Genomic DNA, 6,659 nt, shown 5'->3' on the forward strand with positions numbered 1-6,659 from the left:
AAGTTTTTGTTTTTTTGGTTTCACCAACTTAGCTACTAAACCCATTTGACATACAAAAACCGTATCAGCTGTTTAGTCATAGTAGTATTTTTAGCTACGTTTTAATCACACGCCACCCTGTGAATACATACAATAGCGAGGTTGCTATATTTGCATAATGAAATAACTATCAATACTGCCGTTTAATAAGACTCAAAATTTGTACTACAGCAACACTGTTGAAAGTCGGGAATAAGCGAAATATGTGATGTGTATAAGAATAATATATGCAAAAGAAGGCAATTGGGAAAAACTTTACAACAACTAAGGCATGACGTAGCTGAATGCGTTTGTAACCATTTCAACTATCGTAATAGTGCGGGTTCGATTCCCACTCTCGGGAGAAATGGCTTTGAAGAGATTTACAAGGTATAATCGAAACAGCTGTCGCCTTGTCCGTCCTGATGTCACGTTGTTTAAATTTTTCCCAAATTATTAAATAAATTATAAAATTAAAAATTGCTTGAAATAAATGTTTTCATACATTTAAATCATTACGGGCAATCCCCGATTAACTCGTACAAATAATAAAAATAGTTATAATAATAATAGTAGTAATAAGAATAATAATAATATTAATAACAATAATAATAGTAATGCTGAAGAGAAAGCAAGGTTTGCATTCCTTAACAGCTCTGGTATGTACTTATGAAGTTTATTTACATCAAGTAACTTAGAGTAACGTTCAACTAATGTCCAAATATTAACTTTCAGTTCGGAAGTCAGCATCGGACACACATGATTCGCCGCCAACAGTATCTTCACCCCAATTGTCGCGATCTTCATCGCCATTACCATCGTCACTACTATCACCATTACAATCAGCTACTTCTTCCAGGTCGTCGGAGAAGTCTGCAAAGAAAAAACAATTAGAGCGATTAACCAATGTGTGTGAGGACATGCAGAATAACTTTTCGAAAAGCATGGAACAATTTTCTAAATCCAACGAAGAACTTGTTGAATTAGAAAGTGCGAAACTTATTGCAATGAAAAGCCTCCAAGAAGATACAAAGATATTGACTGATGGAGTTTTAGATTTTTTAAATAAATCCCAGGTATTTTATATCGATACATGGTATCTCAGCAAAACATTGAAGAATGAACTTGCTCCGATTTTTTTCCAAACCAAAAATGCCTTATCCCAGAACTTATTTGAATAGAACTTTTATCAAACCCGAATTTTGAGATACAACGGTCTTTCGGCAAATTCTGAAACGGCGTTTTTGAAAAAAGTTGTAAACAAAACAAATTTTGATTTTTGGCGACCTTTAAATTTAACAATTATTTCTTCAAACTGGCTCTAGGTCAATAAATTAAACAAGTTGTTGTTGTTTTTGTTCCAATATATTTCGATCTCCAACGGAGATCGTCATCGGGGACTACAATAATAAATAAATAAACACTTTATTTTACACAATTTATCACAGGCAAATTTATATATATGTATGTATAAACATATTAGCATTACTGCAAACATACATACATGAGTTCAGATGTTAGGTGGGCAGCGTCTGTTCGAGATGCTGCTGTTGAACTGATTTTCGCGAGTCAAGTAAGTGGCGGTAGATGTGTGCACACATTTCAGAGTCTTTCTTGTAGTTCAATCTTTTGTTCTCGTCCGTGTCTATTATGTGGAGCATCTCCAAAGTAAAGCGTTTGTTGTAATGCTGTTCTTGCTGTAGTATGCTCACAGCGTCAAAGTCTGGTTTATGTCCGCTCTCCGCACAGTGGGCCGCAAGTGCTGTTTTATGTGTATTGCTTGATTGTAAACATTTGATGTCAGATCGGTGCCCTGCTATTCTTGTTTTTAACTTATTTTTCGTTGTGCCAACATATTCTTTCGCACAAATGTTATCTCCGTCTCCTGCACATGGTATCTTGTATACAATATTGTTTTTCTCCATCGTTTCTAATTTACTTTTCATATTCTTGAAAAATATTTGGTTTGTGTACGCCGGTTTGTGTGCAATTCCGATTCTTTCTTTATCATAAATATTTGAGCATTGTAATCTTTCGGAAAAGCCAGGTATATATATAATAGATTTATATGTGATCGGTTTTTTACCTTCGATTTTTGATTTAGTACCCTTATGATGCGTGTTTATCAACCTACGTATTACCCCGGACGGGAAATCGTTCATCTTGAGAATGTGCTCGATACGTTTTTTATTCTCAGGGTGAAAAATTGAATCACTAGTATCTAAAACTCGCCGGATAAAATTTTTCGCTGTATTAAAAATCATACTTTTCGGATGTTTAGATAAATAATTTATTAATATCGAGCACATTCTCAAGATGAACGATTTCCCGTCCGGGGTAATACGTAGGTTGATAAACACGCATCATAAGGGTACTAAATCAAAAATCGAAGGTAAAAAACCGATCACATATAAATCTATTATATATATACCTGGCTTTTCCGAAAGATTACAATGCTCAAATATTTATGATAAAGAAAGAATCGGAATTGCACACAAACCGGCGTACACAAACCAAATATTTTTCAAGAATATGAAAAGTAAATTAGAAACGATGGAGAAAAACAATATTGTATACAAGATACCATGTGCAGGAGACGGAGATAACATTTGTGCGAAAGAATATGTTGGCACAACGAAAAATAAGTTAAAAACAAGAATAGCAGGGCACCGATCTGACATCAAATGTTTACAATCAAGCAATACACATAAAACAGCACTTGCGGCCCACTGTGCGGAGAGCGGACATAAACCAGACTTTGACGCTGTGAGCATACTACAGCAAGAACAGCATTACAACAAACGCTTTACTTTGGAGATGCTCCACATAATAGACACGGACGAGAACAAAAGATTGAACTACAAGAAAGACTCTGAAATGTGTGCACACATCTACCGCCACTTACTTGACTCGCGAAAATCAGTTCAACAACAGCATCTCGAACAGACGCTGCCCACCTAACATCTGAACTCATGTATGTATGTTTGCAGTAATGCTAATATGTTTATACATACATATATATAAATTTGCCTGTGATAAATTGTGTAAAATAAAGTGTTTATTTATTTATTATTGTAGTCCCCGATGACGATCTCCGTTGGAGATCGAAATATATTGGAACAAAAACAACAACAACTTGTTTAATTTATTGACCTAGAGCCAGTTTGAAGAAATAATTGTTGTAAACAAAATATTGAGATGAGCAAGTTCTTTCCTCAATAAATCTGTATGTATTCTAACTTTTGACTAATTTTGTCAAAAAATATGATTATATTCTATATTTTAAAAATGTGTGAGAAACTCGTGAAAATTCGCCAATTTTTCAGCAATATTTCTACTTTTTTCTCAGAATTTTTTGGAGTATGCAGTTTTGTAAAAAATTTTGCTGATTTTTTCAATTTTTTTTGTTTTCAATTTTATTTCGAAGAAAACCATTACCTCATTCCATTTCAAGACACCCGGTCCACGCAGGATATGATTTTTGATTTCGATGAAATTTCAATATGTTGTCTTTGGTCAAAATAATGAAACACATGTTTTTTTTTTTGCCTCAAAAACTAATAACAAATAAAAATAATAAAAAATGAATGTTTTCAATAATAAATGTGATATTTTAATTAATTTTAAGCATTTGGCATTGATCACCTTGTATGCTGCTATGTATTGCCTCAATATATGGCGAAAAAAATTTTAATATTCAAAAATTTATATTTCGAAAATAACGAGTTTTCCCTAATGGATATTTACCCGAGTTAAAATATAAACTGCTCACTTGATATAGTAAAAGTTTAAACAAGAAACAATAATTGTTTTTTTTGAATTATTAATTTTTGAAAAAAGTCATAAATTTTACTAAATACTAAAAAATTATTTTTTTTATATTTTTTGCCATTGTTTATAAGTTTATAAAAAATTAGAAGTAATAGCGAACATTGCGAAGAAAAAATCATGAGAATCGGTTAATTTTTGAGAAAGTTATTGTATGCTGTAATGCATTGCATGAATAAAGGGGGGGAAAAATGTTTAATATTCAAAAATTCATATCTCGAAAACATAAAGTTTTGGCTAATAGGCATTTAGCCAAATTGAAATATGAACTGTTCACTCAATATAGAAAAAGTTTAAACAAAAAAAAAATACCTTTTTTGAGAAATTAATTTTTGAAAAGTCATACATTTTTTACTAAACAAATTTTTTTTAAACTATATGCTATTGTTTATAAAGTTATATAAAACTAAATATAATAGCGAACATTTCACAGAAAAAAATCATGAGAATCGGTTAATTTTTGACAAAATTATTGACAGTTGAAAATATAGGTGAATAAAATACCGATTGGATTTTATGGAATTCTTTTGCCGATGAATTCGAAAAAAAAAATTTTTGAGGCAAAAAAAAAACTAGTGTTTCATTATTTTGACCAAAGAACAACATATTAAAATTTCATAGAAATCAAAACTCATGTCCTGCGCGGACCGGGTGTCTTGAAATGGAATGAGCCAATTTAAAATTGTGTACCAATTGTTATGACCATGAGTGTAAGTAGTTTTAAAAACAACACATTTTTTGAAATAAAATTCAATAGCATCAACTCACCGAAATATAGACTAAAGGCATTTCTTATTAATTCAGCTTGAGCTAAGTTTTGGTGTAAATTTCTGGAATGGGTTGTCTTCTTTGCTCGTTTGTATTTTGCTCGGTAAGCCAAGAAAGACTTAAAGGATCATTTTCGGCTATTAAAAAATTGTGCAGCACACAGCAGGCTTTTATAATTGAATTGGCATTCTCTATTCGGTTGTCAATGCCCTTTCAAATCCGACGAAACCTGTAATTGAAAATATTATAAAACTTCATTATTTTTTTAATATTTACAATTTTTGGTTTGACTTATTACTACTACAGAGTAGCTTCAACGACCTCCTTACTGAAGTTTAGCTTAGTAGGACGATAACTTGTTGCTATTAAAAACGGAAAGTTCTTTATTTGTTTAATTACCTTGCTTTGTAGTATCCAAAAGCATTTTCTACAACTCTTCGGTATCTGGCATGCTGGTAATTGAATGCCTTTTGTGGAGATGTTTTTTTTCCAGGCTAAATGGATAAGGCTTCATTAGACATTTGGAAAACCGAAAGGCCGAATCTCCAAAATAACTATTGGTACATCATAGTTTCCCAAATTAGTGGTCATCGAGCTTAGATGGGGACAGCTCTCCAGCTCTCTTTTTAAGTTTGACCTTTCAAATATTTGGGAGTCATTGCATCTTCCTGGGCTACCCACGTTTATGTACAAAAATCTATATCTTAAAAAGAAAATAAAATTGTTTACATACTTATATTTATGAGAATACTAGCCTTTACCAGCGGCCCCGTCCGCAAGGAGAAAATGAAATATATGAGCTATTCATGAAATAATAATAATGTCGAAAGAGTCCCGGAATGACCCCGACGGAATCCCGGACGGATCCCGAAAACCATCCAGAAATGATCATGGAGGGTCTCGATATAATCCTAACGGGATTACAAATAAGGTGAAGCTAATTATAAAAGCATGTTAATAAGGCAGCAGGCGCGTTGAAGCGAATGAAGAGTTGGAAACAAACATACAGATAAAGCTAATAAAAGCGTGCTAATAAAAACAATTGATGGAGGGAGGAAGGCGGGAGGAGACGGAGAGCACTACCGATCGTTTTTCCAAAATTGTTTAGATCTCGATCTGTGGGAGCCAGATACCAAAAATTATTAATTAGGAGAAAATTTACGTGAAATATAACAGTTTATAGATGTTGCAGCAGAGGGGGAGAGGGGGGGATGGAGGGTATCACTGCTCACTTTGTAAGCCCTAGACTTATTTGACCCATTGAGTTTGGAATATTGGTGAAGGTCAGTATACGTAAAGTTATGTGTAAACATTTTTAAAAAGTAATTATTCGACCCACACCCCCCTTTCCATGTTCGAAAAACATTTTGCCAGTAGACTATTGTCTCTGTCCCAAATTTCATCAAAATCCGTGTGGCTGTTCTGGCGTGATTCAGTCACAAAGACGAAAAAATATAATAATTAAATTATAACTGTTCCTAGGGGGCGGAGACCTCCCCCATGTGCAAATTTCATCCAAATCCGTCCGGCCGTTCTTGCGTGATTGAGTCACTAAGGCAAACGTCGACACAGAAACATCCAAACTTTCCCAGTTATAATACATACTAGCCTTTACCCGCGGCCCCGTCCGCAAGGAGAAAATGAAATATATGTGCTATTCACGTTAGCCTGCTTATCAAGTTAAATATTTTTTTCTGTCTAATGCATTTTATTTTTGTAATTGAGTAAAATAAGAACTAAATGAGCTGATAACCTGATAGGATCCCCAAATGATCCATATTTTATCCAGAAAAAGCCACGTAGTGACCCCGACGCTATTGCGGACGGATCCCGAAAGCCGTCCAGAAATGCCCCGGAAGGGTCTCTAAAAGTTCGCGGAATAGTCCCAAAAAACCCGAAATGCCAACGACACGATTCTAGGCTTATCCAGAGAACCACACAGAAATGATCTCTGAAGGGTACCAAAGTGATCCCGAAATAGTCCCGAAAAAGTTCCGAAATGACCCTGACGGGCTCCCGGACGGAGCTCAAAACCCATACAGAAA

General features: G+C 34.1%; 1 long non-coding RNA gene across 1 annotated transcript; it reads right to left on the reverse strand.

Annotated features, from left to right (window-relative positions):
- Window positions 1-776: 776 nt before the first annotated feature.
- On the reverse strand, window positions 777-5,301 carry LOC137246572 (uncharacterized). Its single transcript, XR_010951565.1, has 3 exons — window positions 5,014-5,301; window positions 4,615-4,843; window positions 777-891 (listed from the first exon to the last, which is right to left on the reverse strand). It is a non-coding gene; the product is annotated as an uncharacterized lncRNA (long non-coding RNA).
- Between the last annotated feature and the right edge of the window lie 1,358 nt (window positions 5,302-6,659).

Source organism: Eurosta solidaginis, chromosome 3 (assembly GCF_040869045.1).
Source record: "Eurosta solidaginis isolate ZX-2024a chromosome 3, ASM4086904v1, whole genome shotgun sequence".
Classification (NCBI taxonomy): domain Eukaryota; kingdom Metazoa; phylum Arthropoda; class Insecta; order Diptera; family Tephritidae; genus Eurosta; species Eurosta solidaginis.